The sequence below is a fragment of the Megalopta genalis genome, chromosome 8 (assembly GCF_051020955.1).
Source record: "Megalopta genalis isolate 19385.01 chromosome 8, iyMegGena1_principal, whole genome shotgun sequence".
NCBI classification, from domain to species: domain Eukaryota; kingdom Metazoa; phylum Arthropoda; class Insecta; order Hymenoptera; family Halictidae; genus Megalopta; species Megalopta genalis.
In genome coordinates, this window is record NC_135020.1 from 21,862,326 (window position 1) to 21,887,452 (window position 25,127).

At 37.9% G+C, this 25,127-nt stretch overlaps 2 protein-coding genes across 8 annotated transcripts in view; both read right to left on the bottom strand.

The window, feature by feature from the left end:
- LOC117225575 (leptin receptor gene-related protein) overlaps positions 1-7,148 on the bottom strand; it is an 89,121-nt gene extending 81,973 nt beyond the window's left edge. Inside the window, exon 1 of the mRNA XM_076524212.1 lies at positions 7,144-7,148. The gene's annotated coding sequence lies outside the window, so the exon portion shown is untranslated. The remainder of the gene's footprint in view (positions 1-7,143) is intronic.
- The window catches only part of LOC117225458 (limbic system-associated membrane protein), a 185,012-nt gene that overhangs the window by 27,551 nt on the left and 132,334 nt on the right, over positions 1-25,127 (bottom strand). The gene's annotated exons all lie outside the window — the stretch shown is intronic.

Below are 25,127 nucleotides of genomic sequence, written 5' to 3' on the forward strand. Positions count from 1 at the left end.
ATAAGAAATCTGTAGTTTTTGAATACTTCCAATGTGCATTTTTGTGTACAATCTGAGCGTCAATTAGGGAGAATCTACTGTAACTGGTGGTACAGAAATAGATTACGGGAAAAATGCCTACTAAATCGCGTATTCTGTGATTCAATTAATTATTATTTATCGTACGCGACATCTAACAATAAATATGATACACGCAATCCTACATATTATCCTACATATTAATGTACAATATATAATAATATAATAATAATGTACAATATATCCTACATATTAAATTTCTTAAACTTCTATCAATTAATATTTAATAATGATAATAGTATTACATACTCGTCTTTCTAACACTTACTCGCAGATTAAAAGACTTCGTTTTCGTATGTTGCATTTGCATTCTTCGTCTTGCATTCGTCTTGCATTCGCATTTCTTCTTATACTTTATTTAAACCACTATATTCTCCATTAAATTGTTCCGCATAAGTAGTAATACGTTAACTTTACACTTAAGAACTCAACATGACACACATAATTTGCTAGCGTTTCGTGATTTTATATATTTATACAAAAGATATAAATGTACATACTTTGAACACGAAATGAGAAAAGCTGCAGAAGAATCTGATAGCACTGTTACGTTTTTAGAAACTTGTTAAAATCGTATAAAAATGGAATAGCTTTGCGATGCCAATAGCCTGTTAAATGGATCTCGTCTGCGTCCAAATTCGCAGACAGAACACTGATTCTGTTAAGCGTGTCAAAGTTCGACAATGCCGATTCTGTGAAGCACGCATATCTTCTGCGTCAAATTTGCAACGGCACAAAACCGATTCTGTCGTCTGTTTTTCGTCAGTCGCAGTGCGAAGTTACGATAACGATCCTATGAATAGATTGAGCGTTCACTCACGGTGTTTGCCGTTGTTGCAGATTGACGCGGAGTGTTTCTAATTCGTCGATATACGTATGCATGTCAATACGGCGCGTACGCGTTTCGACCGTTCGATTTCGACATACGGATAACAAGCAGTTGCTCAGGAAATAATTATGCATATTAGGCAGATATTCGTATCATCCGTTAATTCGCATATCGAGCACTATAGCGCTATATACGTCGAGCGCGGGACAACAAGAGAAACGGGAATACAGCTCTCGATTTCCATCAATAAGCCAACGTCATTTTCGCGAGCGAATTCACGGGACAGCGTATCATCGAACGGTAAATAGGTTAATCCAGTTTTCGGTTCGTTTGTGTTTTACCACTGACGCTTTAACTACCGGCACGATCCAGCGAGCCCTTCGGGTAAATGTTAAACCGGTCTCCTAATTCCTGTCAAATAGTTCCGATTCTTCTTCGAGACTGCTGCACCGCTCCCGTCTCGCGAAAGTTCGATCTAGCTTCCCGAGTTTGCGGTTTCGTAGGAGCTTCTGTATCAATACGGTCCCGAAACTCTCAGTACGCTGCCCCGATCGAGTCAATTCAAAATTATCGATCATTAACCCCTTAACTACGGGTATGCATTCGTAGTACCGGTTCTCCATCATTGTGTCTCGCTAAATTGCTTCCGGTTCCTTCGAATTGCGAATTCCACGAATCGTTGATGGCGGATTCGTCTTGAAAACAGTGTTATTGGGTTGGTAAGGATGAAATTTGTAGTCAATAATATTGCCAGCTTCAACAGCTTATTATTTGACATTGGTTTAATATTTTACCGTTCTGTTTTCCTTTTGTTGGAAAGTTACACATCTCGCCTGTTTAAAGAGATCATTCTAAAAAATATTAAAAACCTTTTTTAAAAGTTAATTTTGTTGAAAATAGAACGGTCGGAAATTCGCACTATTATGAAGTGTGAGCTCTTGCGTGCAACTACGGCATTGCAGACCGCGCGAAACATTAATAATGTATTTGACTCTAGTGTTACTACGCAGCAGACAGAATCAAATTGGTTCGCCAAATTTCGTGCAAGTAACTTTGGTCTCACGAATGAGCTACGTGGTCGCCTAGAATCAAAGGTTATCACACCTGTCTAGCACAGGTGTGATCCATTATGATTTCATGAGACCCGACTCATCGATCGTAGCAGAAATATACTGCAACCAACTGGACGAAATGATGCAAAAACTTAAAGAAAAACAGCCTAGATTGGTCAACAGATCGATTTCTATCTTATTGCATGATAACGCTAGACCACACAGTGCACAAATGACTGTAGCAAAACTACAGGAATTGGAGTTGGAACTTCTTCATCGTCCTCCATACTCACCAGACCTAGCCTCCACTGACTACCACTTCTTCCGCAATTTGGACAACTTTTTAATAGGAAAACAATTTAATTCCGGCAATGCTGTAAAACTGACCTTCCAGGAATTCATTGGCTCTCGTCCGCCAGGGTTTTATACTACTGGCCTAAACATCCTGTCGCTTAAATGGTAAAAGTGTATAGACAATGTAGGTGCATACTTTGATGAATAAAATAATTCCTTATATTTGTAAGTTATTCCTTCTTTTCTACAAATTTTACCCTCGACGTTTTGATAGTTATCAATAATTAGTAACTATTTTAAGTCTACCGGAAAGTTCTGTCCAATAGTGTCACTTCAAGTTTCAATCCATATGCACATGTTGATTTGAGACATATATGACTATCTCTCTTTATCATTGCATTGACACACATTTACTCTCCTAAATAAACTGAAACAAAGATGTCTCATGTCATTATTAAGTGAGACGCGATCGTGAAAACATGGCTACCGATGATAATGCCAGACCACATGCTGCTTCGGCGACTCGTCAGAAAATCGCAGAGCTAGGCTGGGAAATTCTGTCACATCCACCATACTCCCCAGACCTAGCCTCCACTGACTACCACTTCTTTCGCAATTTGGACAACTTTTTAATAGGACAACATTTTAATTCCGACAATGTTGTAAAACTGACCTTCCAGGAATTCATCGACTCTCGTCCGTCAGGGTTTTAACCACCGGCCTGAACAACCTATCGCTTAAATGGCAAAACTGTATAGATAATGTGGGTGCATACTTTGATAGATAATTCCTTATGTTTGTAAGTTATCAACCAACTTTATACCGATCTGATATAAATACATAGCAATTAATCGCGCGCGCTTTGCATTATCCATTAAATCTGAGAAACGAGAGCAGAAGTGAAAAGAAACAAAGGATTAATGAAATTGCGTATAACCGATCCTCGCGTTGTACTACTTATTCTATAAACGTTTACCGACGACGAGTTTAATCAAAGAGTTAACAAACGCTCTAAAACTTTTTACGCGTAAGCTGAAGTCGAATTTTAACCCCTTAGGTACATTTGACAACTGAGACATGTCCTGTATTTGAGTCTAATTCGTCATTCAAACTTCTAATTACTTAACTAACTAACTAATTATTATACCGCTCAAATAAATGAATTCTCACACAAAATCTACCGGCCTTTATATAACTACTCCGCGCATCAGCAAATTAAATGCGTTTCAAACGCAAGAATTTTTTCAAATAAATCCGTATAAATAAAGAGGTTAAAGCTCGCATCAAAATCTGCCATTATTAAAATTCCTCTTTTTCTCCCATTATTAAAATTGCTTTTGTCCGGTTCGACACACGATCAATTTTGTTGCAAAGAGAGTTTCTCGTTCGCATATTTTGCAACAATAATCCCGTCCGCTGTAATACATTGAAATTTAACGAACGACAATCCGTATATCGGCAAATTTGTTTACCTTTATCGCGAGAAGTTTAATATAAATTGAAGCGCTCGGATGATTACTCAATTTTAAGGTTTCCAATCATTTCGTTCACATCGAGTGTTTCTTCCATAGCATTTATATTGTAACAGCGTTTGATATTGCTGTCGAATCACTGAACAATGAGAATGGCGCCAAGAGGCAGCCAATTAAATTAGTGCAGTGTCGCGACCACCATTCTCTATGATCAGGTTGCCGGCTCCAATCAGCTCGAGAGAATACTATAATCACGGATCGATCAGCGGAATAATATGAAATTATTCCATAACTGTTCCAATAACAATTGCGTCGCTCGTCGAAAGTGGATTAACAAGATATTTCATCTGCGCGGCTTGATCACTATGTTTAGGAAGGACGAATTCGTGGAAACGGGTCTCCCGGCCGAAGATGAACTTTCCGCTGCGTTTCAGAGACAATTCGTTACCCGGAGCAGAAAATTGGAGAAGTTGCCCACCGCCCGGCGGGATTTCCTCCTGGATTTCGAACGCACGTGTGCCGATTTCCGAAATATTCATATTGCCTCCAACTACCGTGAAATTTATACTCGGCACAACGGTCGAATATAATGCTGAAACACTCCTCGTTGGTTCCGCGCGAAGCCATCGACACGCCACACACGATCGCCTCCTCCTGTCTACGTGGCCGAACAATCGCTTGGACCGATACAAATATTTTATGCCACTCCAATACCGAGCTGCGGATAAAATAATTCTTCGGTTCCACCGAGCTTTCGCCATTGTCAAATTTCTGTCTACGTTACGACCTTCTTCGAATATTAAAGATACCGTTCGAATTCTATTGCGATATCAGAAAATGCTTACGCCACGATCGAGTGTCTGGTGAATCGGTCACGTTTGCTTTTTGTTTTAATCCATTAACTACCAAGATTTTTTCGTTCGAATTCTTGACGGGAAAAGTTATGTGTATGCGCAAAAAGTTGCGCCACAATATAATTATATTCAAATTATGTCTTGTCGTTAAAATAATTTATATTTTTTAAAAAGTCCCAAATGGGGATTGTGGCAGGTTGCATGAATAAAAAACAAAAGAAAAATTTCTTTTTATTGTACGAAAAACACAAGACTGAGTAAGTAACACAGTTATTATAACTTCTAGATTACAGATTTATGTATGGTATTTAAGTATAATATAAAAACCAAACCAAAAATGTCATGCTCCAAATATGATGATTTTGTTGTGTTTAAATTGTATTTAAAAATTGTATTTAAATATGGTTTCCAAATTTGTTCGCTTATTGAAAAAGAAACGAAACGCAAAACACAGCGTCTGCTATAAACAATATTGACTGATACGTACAAAATGACATTAAACTGTCAAACACACCTGACATATTCTTCGCGCCAAGTGGTCCACGCGAAATTCCAAAATCTCCAAATAGGGATCGTGGCAGTTAATGAGTTAATTCTCCGCTGTCACACTGAGTCAAAGTGTTGCACCTATTTTTTTCCGAAAAAATGGTATCGTCACGGAAAGAATGAAACTAACAATTAATTTGATATACTTGGAAGTAAGATATCGAGTCCTAATAAAGGAAACGATGTTATGGAATGTTCAAATTATACTCTCAAATTTTAGGGTCTCCATAGTATTGCTAGCTTTTGAATAACAGTTATTTAAAAATTGGCCAAGAATTACATACGTGTTTCGCATATGAAGTTTAACAGCGAAGGATTAAACCGATCATATTTTCGTTATCGTGATACGATAGCTGTGGTCAAGACTTTTGTCTCGTGATATTGTTTCCTATCACGAAACATAAGCGATACATTTCAGATGCTCGAGCTACGTGGAATACCTGGTACACAAAGCTGTTTTCATAGAGTACAACGAAGATGTCGACTTAATTTTCTTTTAAATCAAACGTTGCAAATATTTACAGTATTTACAAAGTATTGCTATAATAGAGCATTTTAAGTGTTCATTTAGTATTTGCTCATACAAAGTCAAATTACTATCATAGTTTAAAACGTGTTACCAAAATGTATGTCATCATTTGAAACACAACTATATTCGTTTCCTCACAAATTGCGCTCGTTAACTTAGTTTCCGAGGCACCTGAGTGGACAGCTTTATTTCTGCGTGAGATTATCTTCTAAATATGATAGAGTTTTTATAGCCATTGTGGAAATTATTTATTCCTGTCTCGTTAACACAATATGTATATCTGAACACTCGGACAACCACGACTTTCTTACAATGCAGTACGTCCAAGACAGGGCTCGGAACGCTTCGGAATGCTTCGGAATGCTTCGGAATTAATTTTTCATTAATCATCCATTCGGTCATCAGTCGACTGAATTTATAGCGGCTAAGTGTTAATTAGGATATTCCTAAGCTGGCCATTGATAAAAACGTCCTCAATCTGACTGAGGAAGGAAGAGCCACATTCAAGGGACCAAAGAGCCGCATGTGGTTCGCGATTTGCCGACCACTGGTCTAGAGGAATGGAATATTTCACCGAATTCACAATTGTACAAAAACATTTCGCCGCATTTACAATGCCGATTAAAAAAAAAGAAAAAAGAAAAAATTATAATAGAAGAAATATTAATTTTTTCCTACTATTTTCATGACTTCATGTTATTATCTGCATTATGTGAATTTGATTCAGATCATATTAATTCTACCTAACTTATGCTCATATTATGAATCATACATTATATACGTTATATACATATATGAATATAGACAGTACCATACACTTCGGCATTTTCTTGATCAAATTATACATTTCATAAAAATGTATTTAAATAAAGTATGAAGAAAATCAAACATATACACAGCATAATTACAGTGGCTAGATCGGCTGCAAAAATTAACTTGCGCGGATCATGATTCAAAGAAAGTTGGTGCAAAATCTGGTGATGTCTCTTTCCACGTTGACTTCGGCGATTAACAACGCTCATTTGAACAAATGTTTGCCTTACTGCGAAGCTTTCCTTCGTCGTTTCACCGTCTGTGTCTTGATCGAGTTCGGCGAATAAAGCGACACGCAATATAACGGCAGACTTCTGCAGCAACTATATCGGAGGGTCAAGGTCGAAAAAACGTGTAATCTTGGGAAGCCCATTTTTCAGAACTCCCTGGGATATTCGTGAAACGGGTCCGGCGGTTCTCTCGAATCGACAGCGTAGGCAATATACAGTTTGTGACGCATAAAATATTCGATGGTAAGAGGCGCCTGGCTCCCCCGTGAATCTACGCCTATATTAAACGTAGGATGGTGACTCGTCTATCGGTAGGGTCGAGGGGATCGTTCCATTATATGAAAAAGTTATGCGGAAGAATATATTTAGCCCGCGCGCGCGTTCCGTGTCCAACGGGTCCCGGTGTTGCGCTCATACCGCGATTTCCTTGTTATCGCCTCTCAGACGCTTTAATCTCTCGCAATAAGAGAACAAACGCTCCTTGTGTCCGCATTATTTCACAGGACAATGGGCGCTCTTCCTCCTTGCAGCCGCCAGGAAGCGGTAAAAAATTCCCCTAAACACGAGTTACGGTGCGCCAGAGAAAATTCGTCCCGACCAATGGCTCGTATACTCTTTATACAACTTGCGCCGTAAAAAAATTGTTTAATATAGAACCCGCCCGCAGCGTAAAACCTTCGGGAATAGATTCCGCATTATGAGAATGATACGTTTCACCGATACCGATGCTCGGTGGTGGACTTTTACGGTTTCTGAAGATTCTCAACAGCGACGCGAATCCGCTTTCATTGGCCGATTAATCGCCGCGTAAAATAATCCCCGAAAATACTCGTGCGAATGGTTTTCTAGATTTTGTATTCATCGCATCGCGATTCCCGTGCGCGCATCAACGATATACAGAAACTGAAGGCGACGGATAGAAGCCGTATTTATTTTGTACCGCCGCAGCCATTCGGTTAAATCGTCTCTTCAAGTTTATTCGGTTGCATTGTCAATAGATCGCGGATATTTATGCACTTACGGCATGTGCAGATTTTATAAAATGCAAGGTTTATGGATCAGCAAAGTCAATTTTCTTTTCTTTCTACAACGACTAATCGATACTTCTTGCGGTCTACCTATCGAAAATGTCTTCCTTCGCACGTGGAACGATTTTTAGTATTTTCGCCAGCAAATATTTTCGTTTAGTCGACGGTGGACACTTTTCGCGGTCTGCCTATCGAAAATGTTTTTCTTTGCGCGTGGAGTGATTTTTAGTATTTTCGTCATCAAATATTTTCGTTTAGTCGACGGTGGACACTTTTCGCGGTCTGCCTATCGAAAATGTTTTTCTTTGTACGTAGAATGATTTCTAGTATCTTCGTCAGCAATACGTACTGCATGCGCTGGTACTTCTTCCTTGATTAGTTCAAACACGGATTCCTTCCCTGTGTCAGCAGGTCATGGTAATATCTTGACCTATTTTCCACTCATTCGAATGAAACTATTTTAGTCTGCGAAAGTGACTTCTCAGGCTTTCTCACGTTTCAAGCGTTTTTCTGCAAACTCGGATCGATGTTTTTTCTGTTCTCCTGATGAAAGAGACACGCTCAATTACTCTGCAGATATTTTTAAGATGCATCGAATATTTATAATTGCTGTCACCTCCAAATTCAGAGCTTTCCTTGAAATTGCTTGTTTGATGAAATCTCTGGCTGCAACGAAGAACGTCGCGTGCCATGATTTTATTTTTTAATTTATTATTATTATTATTATTATTTTATTTTTTATTTTATTATTTATTCATTTATTCGTCAGAAAGAAATCATGAAAAACGCTGCTAATACGAAGAATTAGCGATGAGAGATTTGAACGGTGATATCTCGGAAATGACCCTAAACATATTGTAAAAATTGTTATGTATATATATAACAATATATATACATGTCGTGTTCCGAATGTCCCAAACAATTTTATATATGTATATATATACATATCTAATTATATAAATATAATATATAAACATATATAAAAGAATAACATTTTTTCATTTATATTTCAGTATATAAATATACTGGACGCATTTTTCAACGAAGTTTTCCCGAAAACGGAGCTTTAAATGAGGAAATGTTATTCTTTTTTCTCGGCTTATTTTTGACCTAGAATTAGCCCCTATCCAAATATGTCGCCAGTTACACGACGCCCAGTACAGCCGAGCCCGTATGCGCGCATCGCTCGGCCCGTATTTGTTTACAGGAATTTCTGGAAATGGCGGCGATAACGGTGATCCTTTATCGAGGCACCGAGGTGATGTTTTTACATCGGTTCGTTCGCACGGCATCGCGTGGAAAAGACGGGGAAAGGGAATAAGGAATGCAAGAAGGAGTTTATTTTACGATCCGGCGCCCCTGATGAAATTTTCTATTATTTTATCTGCGCGAGGTGCAGCGTGCCAAACAATCTGCCGGATTACAATCATTGAGCTTTGTGTTGCACCGCGCGGGGCACGTCCAATCGAATTTTTTCGGTTTCTCTGCCGTATCAGCAGTTGCAATCGGAGCCATTCCTCCGCGGACCGAATTGAAATTCTAGCCGGGTACGAATCGATCTTTGGCAAGCACTTATGGGTGTCCTTTTGTAGGCGAATGCGCGTCGTCGTGCATTCTCAGTTATACAGCGGCCCATGAGCTTGGCGCCTTAGTTGCTGCAGTCACGGGGACGTGCCTCGTTACTTTCGAGTGTCGTCATATTATACGATACCGAATGCCGAGGTATATCTCGAAGGAGATCCATTTAAAGCGGGGACCCTTCAAATCTCCCGCTGCAAGCGTCGGAATTTAGGCTGAGTGCTTTTCAAACTCGGATTCGAGAAATCTGGACACGGAACGTTTTATTGGAGTGATGCAGCGTCGAACACTTCACGCTTTGCGATAAATTCTGAAACGGATGCAAACGATGCAACGGGACAATCGTGGGTCTTGTTAGCGTACAAAGGCTTCTAGAAATCACAACGCTTTCGATGGTACTTGCATTATAAATCTATGATAAGCACCCGGAATTTGTAAGTAAAACACGAATTATTATACTTATATTTTTTTTATGGTGTACCTTGTTACTATACAAAGGCTTTTAGAAATCACAACGCTTTTGACGGTACTTGCATTATAAATCTAGGATAAGTACCCGGAAAATTGTAAATAAAACGTAAACTGTTATACTTATTTATGGTGCACCTTGTTACTATACAAGGTTCTAGAAATTACAACGCTTTCGACGATATTTGCATTATAAATCTAGAATAAGTACCCGGAATTTGTAAGTAAAACACAAACTATTATACTTATTTATGGTGTGCCTTGTTACTATAAAAGGCTTCTAGAAATCACAACGCTTTCGACGATATTTGCATTATAAATCTAGAATAAGTACCCGGAATTTGTAAGTAAAACACAAACTATTATACTTATTTATGGTGTGCCTTGTTACTATACAAAGGCTTCTAGTAATCACAACGCTTTCGACGGTACTTGCATTATAAATCTATGATTGTACCCGGAATTTGTAAGTAAAACACAAACTATTATACTTATTTATGGTGTGCCTTGTTACTATATAAAGGCTTCTAGAAATCACAACGCTTTCGACGATATTTGCATTATAAATCTATGATAAGAGTACCCGGAATTTGTAAATAAAACGTAAACTGTTATACTTATTTATGGTGCACCTTGTTACTATACAAGGTTCTAGAAATTACAACGCTTTCGACGATATTTGCATTATAAATCTAGAATAAGTATCCGGAATTTGTAAGTAAAACACAAACTATTATACTTATTTATGGTGTGCCTTGTTACTATACAAAGGCTTCTAGTAATCACAACGCTTTCGACGATATTTGCATTATAAATCTATGATAAGAGTACCCGGAATTTGTAAATAAAACGTAAACTATTATACTTATTTATCGCGTGCCTTGTTACTATACAAAGGCTTCTGGAAATCACAATGCTTTTGACGGTACTTGCATTATAAATCTAGGATAAGTACATACCCGGAATTTGTAAATAAAATACGAACTATTATACTCGTATATTCATCAAAAGTAATTTTGTCGCCTTCAAAATAGGATCCATCCAAGGCAATAAACAACACATGTATGTAGATCAACGTTTCTCCGGGTCTTCGAAACATTTTTCAAACGTTGAACAAGCTATAGCATTCAGCTCCTACAGTGAATTCTCATTTATAGCTCCAATCGATTTAAAATGCTTTCCCCGAAGTGGTAATTTAAGTTTACGAAATAGAAGAAAGCCACGCTTATCTGATGAATATGACGTTTGATTGATGACAATCAAGATCGACGCGTGCAACGGACCATTATTGTGGTGCAAAATCCAAGAACTGTCTTCGAACTTTAGCCACTTTCGACGAATATTTTCACGCAAATGTCTCGTGACGTTCGAATAATATTCTTTATTCAGCATTTGTACATCTGGATGGAATTCCGAACAAATAACACCGCGGTAATCGAAGAAAACTGAGAGAGAAAGAGAGAGAGAGAGGGGGGGAGAGGGAGAGAGGGAGGGGGGAGTGAGTATTACCTCCTTACTTTAATGTCGTACTCGTAAACCCACGTTTGACCCCTTGCACTATGATTTCTTTTACAGCAATCTTGATCAGCTGTTCTTCGTCTTCAATCATTACTCTGATAAAACGAGACAATTTTTGCATCTTGTACGTCTTCATTTACTTTGCTTCCTAGATTTCGATAACAGAACAATCAAATTTTATTTCGATTCAGAAGAAACGAAGAATGTTTGCATTTAATAGATTATGTATAAAATCTTCATCACGAACCTGACTCGTTATAGTGCAAAGGGTGGATCAGAGGTTCTAGAAATCGACGCGAGAAGTTAAGGGCAATTTTTGGCTCGAACTCGTGATCAGCATCAAAACTGACAATTAGTGACAGTAGTGGCTACTTCCATACAAAATATTATTATTATATAATATAATACAAAATATTATATAATATAATAAAAATAATATTATTAAATATTAATATTATTATACATTAAATATTATTATTATTCCATACAAATATTTCAATACATGCGCCACGAGAATTTTAGAATAAGATATTCCCGGTACAGTAATTCATATAATCGATATAAGCATAATACATAGTTTGAAACCGTTATTTTCGGAACCTTTCTAATGTTGGAATACAACAATAGACGCGGTAGGATAATGAAACGTCGACGGTAACAAAAATGTCCGTAGGTTGTTCAGAATTAAAACTGCGATTGCTTTCAGGTGGTAGGAAGTCGATGGCTATATTGGTTCACGGCGATGCCGCTTTCTCTGGGCAAGGTATCGTTTACGAAACCATGCATCTGACTAATCTACCCGAATATACGATCGGCGGTGTGATTCACATTGTTATTAACAATCAGGTAACAACATTGAACGAGTCGCGACAGGACGTGGAGTCGTAATTAAGGCATTGGCTCACGGAACAAACTCTGACTTCTTGGTCGCGTTATAGATTGGTTTTACTACTGATCCGAGATATTCTCGATCCAGTGAACACTGTACCGACGTCACGCGTGTCATTAATGCCGCCTATATTCCATATACATACACGGCGATGATCCTGACTTGGTCACTTATTGCCAGCAAAGTTGCTGGCGAGTACAGATACTTACGTTGTAAATATGAACTTTTCGACTCGCCGTTTAGTCGGATGTTTCTCCAGTATCTGCCTAACTTTTTCAAATTGTGCATCTTACAATGGAAGATTCAGTCGCGTGAACAAATTTCGGTAAAAGTTATTTGCGCTTTTAGATTTTACTGGTTTCCGTAAATTAACAATTGTGCACAATGGACAGTATTCTTGCAACTCTTGCGAAAGAAAGTACAGTAATTTCTTCCTAATTCGCGCTCAGATTGCGCACAAAAATGGACAATTTGGGGAGAGGAGATACGGTTACTCGAGCCTTGCGGCTCGTTTTTATAGTTATCGATTGTCAACAACTATAAAAACGTATCTCCTCTTCCCAGATTTTTCATTTTTGTGTACAGTAATTTCTTCCTAATTCGCGCACAGATTGCGCATAAAAATGTACAATTTGGGGAGAGGAGATACGATTCTTCGAGCCTAGCGACTCGTTTTTATAGTCATCGATTGTCGACAACTATAAAAACGAGCCGCGATGTTCGAATAATCGTGTCTCCTCTCCCAAAATTGTCCATAATTGTGCGCGATCCGAGCGCGAATTAGGGAGAAATTACTGTGTACCATAACAGCGGGTATCTCCCAAGTCTATTCTTTCGTCAACCGTGTTGTAACAAAAGCAATGCAAATTCGCAATTTATTCTTGTACTATATACAATTAGGTGTCCGTATTAGTCTTCGGCGCTCTGAATCGGTTGGCCCTATTATCGACTTGTTGTTTACTATTGGCATAAGAGGATATATTTGACCGTACGTTCGAAAAAGGTGAAGCCAACTTGAGACGCGATTTTTGCTCGATTGGCCACGATTCGATCGGGGCGACAGGCCGTTTGTTGAAACTAGACTGCGAATCTTTAAGCGATGCTGAAAGTGCATCGATTTCGTGAAGCGGAAGCTACGTTAGAAATTTCTATCGATTCCTAATAATCTGATTTAATAAATACAGTAATTTCTCCCCGATTCGCGCTCGGATTGCGTACAAAAATCGACAATTTGGGAAGAAGAGACACGATTATCGAAGTCTTGCCTCTCTTTATCGTATTATTTATATTGCCTCTTTTATAGTTGTTGACAATCTGTAACTATAAAAACGAGCCACGATGCTCGAACAATCGTATCTTCTCTTCCCAAATTGTCCATTTTTGTGCGCAATCTGAGGGCGAATTAGAGAGAAAATACTATACGTACCTATTTTACACAATGTAAGATGACCTAGGCCTGAAATTCGAAGCTGGATCTGTGCGAATGAAATCCGAAAGAGCACTCCAACGGTTTCCAGAAGATACATGCCAGGATCAAGATTCCGCTGGTAATTCAAACTTAAGACTACCCATTTAATTTGTCGAGTCGCTGCCGCAGACACTCGCGTCGAAGACGCGTTCTCCAGAGCATAAGAAATTGGGACATTGGAAGTTACGCTCACCTACTTTAGTCTGAAAGATTAGAGGATTTACTTGCTCGAATGAATTTCTAGAACCGGCGGAGATAAATAGCGAGCTGGTAACGAGCGTCTTTCATGGGCCATGCGTGAAAATCCGCAGGGAACCGATAGAAACCGAGCTTACTGCGATTAATCGCGTTAACGAGACACCGCCATTTTCTATTCACTCGGATCATAATCGAGCAGTGAATTTACATTAAACCGGAATTGCATTCGAACGGGGAACAGAGCATCATCGGGTACATCTGTCGCGACGTTCATTTCTACTCTCGCCACGCTGGGAGATCTGTAATTGTGCGTTGCATACGGAGGTATACGACGCTTAATACCGCATCTATGAAACATTCCTCTTGCGAATTGTACCCGCCGCGAATTGCTTTGTTCGCAACTGGGACCTGCGCAATATCAGGTTTTCCTCTTTTGGTCGCCTACATGTCGAAATTACAGTAAACTCTCCCTAATTGACGCTCAGATTGTACGCAAAAACGGACAACTTGGGATTGCACGGAGAAGTTGCTGCAACCGAAAGACATCGAACCGAGGAGGTGCAAGTAATATTTTATCAATATTAACTAGGTGTTACACGTTTATTAACCCCTTGTATTATAATGTTACTGTAATGCACTATAATGTGCACGAACGTTATTCATTTTTTCTAGATTGGGACAAAATTTGATTTTTCTTTTTCAAAATCTAGAAGGAACACGAATCTTAACAATTTAACGGTCGTGGCAAACACCTCGAAAGTTTCATAAAATTGCGAATTTTAATAAAATTAAGAAATTATAATTGACTGGCGAAGAAATGAATTTTCGAAAAATAGATTTTAAATAACTTTGTTAGCTACATGTGGCTGTCGCGGCGGTTAAAGTATTAATAGCGTAATTATAATACACTTTTTTAAATAGTGCAATTATGATATACCTTATTAATAATACAAATAGGATAAATTTGATTAATAATATAATTATGATACATTCTTCAAACAGTTGCTCTAAATATAGATTCTTAAAAGAAGAAACAGAAACTGTTCAGAGAAAAGTGAACAGAAAGCGTTAAAAGAAAAAACAGAAATTGTTTTAGCGAAGACATCATGACGAAGAAATATTAATCAACGTAGCTCTAAAAGAAATCGTGGTGCAAAGGATTAAACGATTCGTTCAATAGGAGACTGCCAGCAATTACTCTGCAATTGTAACAAAAAATTGACGTCTTGCTGCCGTGTCTTTTTAGTATACCGCTTTTTTCGTACGGAGCAATATACAGTAAATTCCCTCCAATTGTCCCTCAACTTCTAAAAAAAAAATGGACAATTTTGAAAGAGAAGATACGATTATTCATGCCTTGCGGGGCCCGTTTTTATAGTTGTTGCCAATCGGTAACTATAAGGTTCGAACAATCGTATTTCCTTTTCCCAAATTTTATAAATACACATTTTTGTGCACAATCTGAGCGTCAATTAGGGAGAATTTACCGTATATAGAAACTATCTGCATAAATATTGTAGCCCTCGGGTGGACGATATTAAAAAGTTGATGGTGGTTTATCATCGTAATAATTTATGACTCTTTACATCGAATAGAAGGAAGACATTCGATTTAACAGTATCATATTTCAAAGTAATGGAGCACTGCATGAGGGTGCAGCCACCGGAGACTATTCTATCACTTCACGTTATATTCTCTATGCGATGATGAAATACGTTGAACTCGATACCTTCCTGTAGAAAATTCCCAAAAATTACTATGCGGTCCGTAGTATGCGAGTGCGCGTATGTGTGTGTGCTTGATGTACGAGACGAGCGAGTGATGTACGATGATGCACGAAGTGATTATTGATTAGGTACTATGTACTACTTAGGTACTACTTAGTACTTAGGTCAAGATATATTAATAATAAATTAAGGTATGTAAATAATTAAGATATATAAATAATTAAAATATATATTAATATATTAAATAACAAAATTTTTTGTTATATTAAATAACAAAATTTTTTGTTATATTAAATAACAAAATTAAACAACAATAGTTTTCATTTGCAATTCTTACAAATCAAAGTGACCGAATAACTGGACGACACGCTTCATTCGAGAAACCTCTCGACCGCAAGGAGTTGAAGCAGCGACGAATGCTACGAGTGAACAATCGAGTTTGTCACATTGTAGTTGCGCGTAAACATTGAATTTCGCCAGCAGGGCACACAATACTTTCACCCGCCTGTAATATTTAAAACCGCGCGTTGTTTGGACCGGAGGGAAAAGGCAACAAGCGTTGAAAAAAATCTGGTACGCTTGCTCTAAGAAGAGTATCGTTGCAGGCTTCAGTGGCTCCTCCGTTATGAAAACACACGTCGTCGTATTTCTTGGTCGTGTTTACCGCCCCGGGGCGCTATTTGCCTAGTTTTTCGAGGCGAGCACACATCCACGGGAAAGCGGGAGTGGCGAATCGAGCCTTCCGGAAACAATAGGCAAAGGAACGAGCACTCGGAAATGGCCCACTTAACCGTCCGTCGCTGGCAATATATCGATATCTTCGCGGCGATGTTGCTTTTGTCGCGGATGCCTTCTGTAATTGAACTCCGATGACATCTCCCCGTTCCCCTTTCTCCTCTCTCTCTCTCGGCTTTCTCGGCTTTCTCTTTCTCACTGCTCCACGTCTGCTTCCTTTGAACTACCAGGAAGCAATCGACGAGAAGGACCCGAAAGTCGCTGGTGTCTTCGGGCATAAGGAAACGCACACAAAGTCGGGCAATATTAGCACACTCCGGGATGCCAATATGTTAACGTTGACGTGTTTGGAAGGCACTTTTAGCTGAATTCGGGCGCGCGCGGTGTTTATGGAGGAATGCCCGCCCTGGGGGACCGTCCCCGACGTGTCCTGATCTCGTTTCGAGCGTGCATTTCTGCTTGTCAAGCAAAAAATTGATAGACCACGCCTAATAGAGTTTGTTTCGGGTCGTAGGTTAAGTGATTGACTAGGAGCTTCTTAGGGGTCGAAGCTGACGTGACAATTTTGTTGAAATAGTGGTTGAGAAGTTGACCTTCGCAAGACCTTGACGGATCCATCCATAAAAATATCGATAACACTAGCACACGCGTCACACGAATTCATTTAACGTTCATCTGAACGATTTTTATTGTGACAAGCAGTAATGAAAAAAATTATGGTGATAGTTTCAAATGAAACACCCTCCGTGCAAATTTCTGTGACCCCAAGGAAAAATGTCGCATGTGACGATTTCATAAAATTCAATGCATTATTCGAACTGCAGAATTTCGGATTTACGTATTCGTCAGAAAAAAATCATGAAGATAAATTTAGTAGGCTCAAAAAATAAAAGAGTCAAAGAAATACCACTAATACGAAGTATCGATCAATGTCAAATCAAAAATCGAGCGATAAAATCTTGAAAGTGAAAACATGCGACACGTGGCGTTCTTCCTTGCAATTACAGATTTATCAATTGCATATGTTTAATATTACGGTATGGTATTTTGTAATGTTTCAATTCAAAACTTGCGATAATGTTTATACAAGTTATAAATAGCAGACTTCGCATTATGCAAAATAAAAATGCTGTATCTCGAGATAATTGTTAATTCTTTGATTGTTATATAATCTATTATTTATATTATAATTATATTATATAATCTATTATTTATATTATAATTATAGTATATAATCTATTATCTATATTATAATTATATTATATAATCTATTATTTATATTATAATTATAGTATATATAATCTATTGTCTATATTATAATTATATTATATAATCTATTATCAATATTATGATTATATTATATAATCTATTACCAATATTATGATTACATTATATAATCTATTATCTATATTATAATTATATTATAATTTTTATTCATATTAATTATTATTCATATTCATTTATTTATATTAATTTTTATATTTATCTGTGTTAATTCTAAATATTTCTATTTAGTCGAAAATAATCCAACAGCTCTGCCAAATTTTCTCCTTGTATTTACTGTTGTGTATACCACCTTAAAACCGCAGATTACTTACGAATTATTATTTTCCCCTCTACTATCCGAACACAAGTCGAAAACCCGTAGAAACTTTGCCACAGCGGTCTAACAAAAGACTGCTTCAAAAGAGATCACTTAAGTCATCCATTCCCAGGGTCGTAGCAATGTAGGAACGGCGTTAATTGTTGCGATTCAGAGGTCAAACAGCCCTGCAGTCCCTACGAAGTTCCGGCCCTCGGCTCGAGAGCGTCACGGCGCGGTAAACGGGGTGGTTCGAGTGGTTCCCGAAATGAAAAGTTCGATGCCGAGAGTTCGGAAGCGAGTGGCAGTTTTAATATCGCACGCAACATTTAACGCGGAACTGTGGTCGGGGATTCGCGGTTTTCTGGCGATTTCGGCCCGCCCCAGGTTTCCGTCGCGGAGGTCTCGTAGCTGTCGGAGGGTTTCCGCGCAATTACCGCCGCAGAATCGCGAGAATTGGGTCGTGCAAACGTTTAATCTATCCGCGGTGCTCGGAGGTGTTGAACGGTCATCCAGATCGGCGCATACATTACTTACTTCGATGGTGTTCGAGTCGTCTGAACGAACGTCATGGGGGTGACTTGTGGCCGGCTGGTCTTCGTCTTCCTAACGATGCAAGCTATATTTCGTTCGTCTTCGCCAGACTGGAGAGCACGTTCTCCTACGCTTTCACGAACGCATCAAGAATATAACGGTGTAATGAAGAATAGAATACTATCCGTTTATGGAGTATAAGGTGAGCACTGGCGGGAGTCGTATTGTTTTATTCGAATGCAAGCCAAAAGCCTCGCGAGTCGTATACCTCTTGTACCTGCACGCCTAGCAGACGATTGCGGGTACAAAGACCATTGAAATTCATAATGGTCGTATCTTATTTATAGGTTGTTTTATAAAACAGTTTTATATCGCCGTAACCGGGCAAGATGCATGCCATAATGAAAATGGAAATGAAAATGCGATCTAAAGTAGACTTTAGTTGTTTTGATAATGGATCTGCTGAAAAGTGAGCAACAGACTTTCTAGATTGCGAACGATGCTTAAATGATTGTGTACAGTCTTTATCCGTTTGTGACTTCTCCTTTATCAATTTCTCCTTTTGTACGCGACGACAATTCTCGTTGCTTCATTTCAACACTCTATAGGACAGTCAAAGCGTAAATTTGTAGTCGCACAGTGATTTATCATGTTTTTTTAAATCTAATTTCATTTCTAGTCACACTGTAAGAAAAGCATCTTGTTCTCCTTCATCGGCAAGATTTCTAGATGAACGCTCAAGATCATCCGAAGGTCGTAGTATGGTGGATCACTGAATTCAGTTTTTCATCAGCTATAACAATATGGAGTTAAAAATACATAGTACTATTTAAAGAAGTCAAGGTGATCTTAGTTTTTCATTGAATAAAAAAATTTTTCGCAATTTTTATTAATGCACTTTATTTCCATCAGAATACTGAATAACTTTTATTTGAAACATTTTTTTGTCAGATTGGCCTAATTGCCACAAAAATCGCGGCAACCGTTACGGTGAACACCCTGCATACCTTGGTATAGTGATATCCAGTCAAAACGATCACCACACGGTCTTTAACCCTGTATTGGTACACAAGCTTGTGTAATTTGAAACCAGGAAGTACCGACCTCTGTTCGGAATGACCCATTTAAATCGATCCAGTCAAATATTTTCGCAACCGTCGATGATAATAAAAAGTGCTTCAAACGAAATTTGAATGGTTTTATGGGGCACGTAATCTGATATCGATAAGATTTTTCTAAGTGAACGCGTCGAGGACATACAAAAGTGAACTTTATTTTTTAAAATGTTAACATATATTTTTTATTGTATTAGCCGATTCAGCTCGTCGTTCCCTTTATAAAAATACTAAGGCATTCATTGCGAAAAATCATTGGTTTAGAATATATTCGAATTTTAGTATCTTTTTTTTAAAGACAAAAGTGAATCTTTGCATTCAGGCCGAAGATCGTATTTTCGAACACCAATTTTAGATAGGCAAGTGCTAACACTATGCACTACTAAGATTCAAATATCTTCTAAACCAATGATTTTTCGCAGTAAATTCCGTAGTATTTTTATGAAGAGAACGACGAGCTGAATCGACTAGTATAATAAAAAATATATAATTCCATTTGAAAAAATAATGTTGATCTTCGTATGTCCTCGACGCGTTCACCTAGAACAATTTTATCGATATCAGATTACGTACACCATAAAACCATTCAAATTTCGTTTGAAGCCTTTTTTAGTATCATCGACGGTTTCGAAGATATTTGACTGGATCGATTTAAATGGGTTATTCTGTATAGAGGTCGATACTTCCTGGTTTCAAATTACGCAAGTTTGTGTACCAATACAGGGTTAAAGGCCGTGTGGTGATCGTTTTGACTGGATATTACTATACCAAGGTATACAGGGTGTTCACCGTAACGGTCGCCACGATTTTTTAGGTATTTAGGCCAATCTGACAAAAAAATGTTTCGAATACAAGTTATTTAGTACTTTGATGGAAATAAAGTGCATTGATAAAAATTGCGAAAAAATTTTTTATTCTTCTTTTAACTCCATATTGGTATAGCTGATGAAAAAATGAATTCAGCGATGTACCATACAATGACCTTCGAATGATCTTGTAAAACTCATTTTTTCATCTGCTATAACAATATGGAGTTAAAAATACATAGTACTATTCAAAGAAGTCAAGGTGATCTTAGTATTTTATTGAATAAAAATATTTTTCGCAATTTTTATTAATGCACTTTATTCCCATCAAAATACTGAATAACTTTTATTCGAAACATTTTTTTGTCAGATTGGCCTAATTGCCACAAAAATCGCGGCAACCGTTACGGTGAACATCCTGTATTGATTGCCAAGAAGTTCGCGAGGTAATTCTTTTCTACGTAAAGAAAGTATGCTTCCGGTCACCCGAATTGCTGAGATCGTTGCGGTTTAGCCAACCTCGCGATATTTCTTCCTTTCTTTCCCTGACGGTTCGCCGGTTTACTTTGATTCGCCGGTAGCGCAATTAACTGCTGTCAACGGCACACGCGCGCCGAGCGAGCTGACACACCGGAGCTGGGAGGAAGACAAAATTAGGGGACGGGGAAAGAAAGGGTGGGAGAGAGGAAGAGAGAGAGAGAGAGAGAGAGAGAGAGAGAGAGGAAGAGAGAAAGAGAGAGAGAGAGAGGGAGAGAGAGAGAGGGAGAGAGGGAGAGAGAGAGAGAGGGAGAGAGTAGTTTCCTCAGCCCATTGCCCCGGAGCAAGGATTTCTCACCCTGTCATGATCACATTCTCACTTAGACAACCGGCCTGCCAACGTTCTGTCCAACTTCTGCTCTTATCTACCTATTTACTCCAGTCTGGTGTCTCGACTCGTGAAATTGATCTCCTGTACTTTGTTCACGCGGTTGGTGGGCTTGTCCTGCAACGTGTTACAAGATCATACAAAGCCGTTCCTCTCTGGTTTTATCAAACTTCGGGGGTAGACGGTTCCTTTGAAGTACGCTGGATAGACGAGGGTTTAAAACAATGACTTTCGTACGAAACGATTTGAATGGCATTCAAGAGATGCGGAAACAGTGTGTTTTCAACTGCTGTGTTCAAACTATCTTACACGAATTGAATATATAATATGTGTGTGTGTGTGTGTGTGTGTGTGTGTGTGTGTGTGTGTGTGTGTGTGTGTGTGTGTGTGTGTGTGTGTGTGTGTGTGTGTGTGTGTGAGATACAGTAAAACCTCGATTATCTGATATCTACGTACAACGCTATTTTTTGTATAACTTATTGTTAGCGAAGATTGAGTGTAGAACATCGACTATATAAATGTTCTATTATCCGAATATTCTATTATATTTTTATAACAACTATGGGAGCTTCTCAAGTATAGGTAATCAATATATCGTTTTTTAAAATGCTTTTAGAAATATGGTAATGTAGCTACGAACGTTTTAAGTGATAGTTTCATTCTACCCTTCATTCCTATCATCGGTATTATAATAATTTTAAGATAGTAAAATATCGCGTTGTTGATCCAAGTTTGTTAGATTATTGATTTTATTGATTACGACTGTTTGGATGGTCTTATACGAATTGAAGCGTATATGTTACCGTGAATGACCGAAATTGGAGAATGTCGACTTTCACCGGTGAATGTCAACAGATACCAAATACGTCGGTGAAAGATCGAATATTTCATTACATTGTTGTACATTCGGACCCTCTCCGGTGTGTGTCGACAATCACAGATATGCTCTGGTGGAGGTCCAAAACCTGTCATTGCAAAAGGAAGTGTTCCACAAATAAATGCAGTTGTAAAAGCAAGGGACTCTTGTGCAATTCAAAGTGTCATAATAGTTTAAGTTGTTGCAATAAATAAGATTTGAATCGCATAAGTAAGTAATTTTTTTATTACTATTATTTTCTTTTCTCATGTAGAATGTACCGTGTATTTTAAATTCTTGGTCATTCCTTTCAGAAAAAGAGGCGAAAAAGTTACGTCACCCTTGTGGCGTTTTATAGCGACTGAATTACGGAGAAGAAAATATAAATCTCCAACATGTTCAACATTCACCATTAGTGCATGGTGAATGTCAACATTTACCGGTGTAAGTCAGAAATAAGGGTATTTAGCAAATATTTCGGACATACACCAAGCGACTATGCGAATGTTGACATTCACCGGTGAAAGTCGACATTCTCCAGATTTGTAGTAGAACCTCGATTATCTGATATCTACGTACAACGCTATTTTTTGTATAACTTATTGTTATTGAAGATTGAGTGTAGAACATCGACTATATAAATGTTCTATTATCCGAATATTCTATTATATTTTTTTATAACAACTATGGGAGCTTCTCAGGTATAGGTAATCAATATATCGTTTTTTAAAATGCTTTTAGAAATATGGTACGAACGTTTTAAATGATAGTTTCATCCTACCCTTCATTCCTATCATCGGTATTATAATAATTTTAAGATAGTAAAATATCGCGTTGTCGATCCAAGTTTGTTAGATTATTGATTTTATTGATTATGACTGTTTGGATGGTCTTATACGAATTGAAGTGTATACACACACACTGTTCTACTGTAGTAGAACCTCGATTATCCGATATCTACGTACAATGCTATTTATTGTACAACTTATTGTTAGCGAAGATTGAGTGTAGAACATGAACTATGTAAATGTTCTATTATCCGAACATTCTATTATATTTTTATAACAACTATGGGACCTTCTCAGATATAGGTAATCAATATATCGCTTTTTAAAATGCTTTTAGGAATATGGTACGAACGTCTTAAATGATAGTTTCATCCTACCCTTTTCATTCCTATCATCGGTATTATAATAATTTTAAGATATTAAAATATCGCGTTATCGATTCAAGTTTATTAAATTATTGATTTTATTGATTACGACTGTTTGGACGGTGATGAAACGTGATCGGGACAACATTCGCCGGCGATTTTTATATACGAGTTGCGGTTCTGTCTCGGATTGTTGACGTATTGGTCCCTGAAAGGGTTCAGTGTACGGGAACGTTTATCACCGTTGGGTACACGCAGCTCTTCTGTCGTCAGTCGAACGGAAAATCAATCCTGCGTGTCCTTCCTGAGTGGTAATGGTCCGCGACACGGTCAAAGCTTAGCTGCGACGTTCTCGAGCTTAAAGGACAGGGGAAATCCGATTCTCTCGTGCAATTTCTCTCGCAAATGAACTACTGGCTTCTCCACGTCCCAGTTCTCTCGCCTACGATTATTTGCACCTCTATGCGCCTCAATCCACGTAGAACTAAACCGCTATCGATTACGATGCTCCGGTTATTTAATTTCATCCATTCGTCCGTCCTCGATCGCTCCAGTTGCACGCCCGTCGTATTGCGCGTAAACATCCGGATAGAAAATGAACGTTGAATCGCGAAAGTACAGACTTCGAGCTTTAAAACCAGTCTAAGTTCATTGTTGGAGGATTCTTTCTTCAGAGATAATAATGATTTTAATGTCGGCAACATTTCTCGATTTTATCGCCGAGCCGAAAATTATGTCTGCCTGGTTTGCGCTGAAACGTTAATGGAAAGTAAACTTTTCCAGCAACGTATGTTTCTACGTACTTATAATTTATACACTTCTAGGTGTATTTTTTGGTACTAATAGGACGATCTGTACAATGTGATAATACTCTTTAGTGTATTATATGAAATACTTTTCCTGTATTATATGAAAAAGCAACGGTCATCAGATTCTATTCACATTATAATTTATACAATAATCCTGTTATACAGGGTGTTACAAGATCATACAAAGCCGTTCCTCTCTGGTTTCATCAAACTTTGGGGGCAATGTGAGGTACAATGTGAGAATACTCTTTAGTGTATCATATGAAATACTTTTCCTGTATTATATGAGAAAGTAACGGTCATCAGATTCTATTCTCATTATAATTTATACAATAATCCTGTTATACAGGGTGTTCGGGTTATACGATTATACGATTAACGGTCGCACCGATTTTTGAGGCATTTACGCTAATTTGACAAAAAAATGTTTCGAATAAAAGATAACGTGTTCGTTGAGGGAAACAAATTGCAATAATAAAAATTTCGAAAAATCTTTTATTCTGATGAAAAACGAAGACTTGACTTTCTTAAATGGCGTCGTATACTTTTGATCATGCAACGTTATAGCGCTATAACTATGTTTCATATTTCGTTTAAAATTGTTCATAGTTGTCTATAATTGTTTCATATTTCGTTTATAAATTGTATTCTATGGCGCGTTCAGTGAAACAATGATCAATTTGTATGTACAATATCATTTTCTGAGATATCGTTTAAAAATTGATCTATTAAAAATGTTTCTTCATTCATTGGCCATTTGAAGCATTTTTCAGTAAATCTTATAATAACGATTCTAAAATAATGGATATAACTATCGAAAAAAGGCTAGAACTGTGTTCAAGTGTGTACGAACATACTAGTAGCAAAATAGGTGATTTTATTATTTTATTATTTTAGCAAGTCCGCGGCTGAAGTGTTCGTTCACCTAACAGGTCACGCTAGCTCTATAAAATTGTCGTATAAACCGAATCGTCCGATATCAATTAAGATCACACCGTTAGAAACTGCTCATTAGTAGAAAAATATGGTCCCTGCAATCTCGCCTCTCGACACAGGCGTCCATTAAAGAAATTATCGCGCGACATAAACGCGAGAATCATA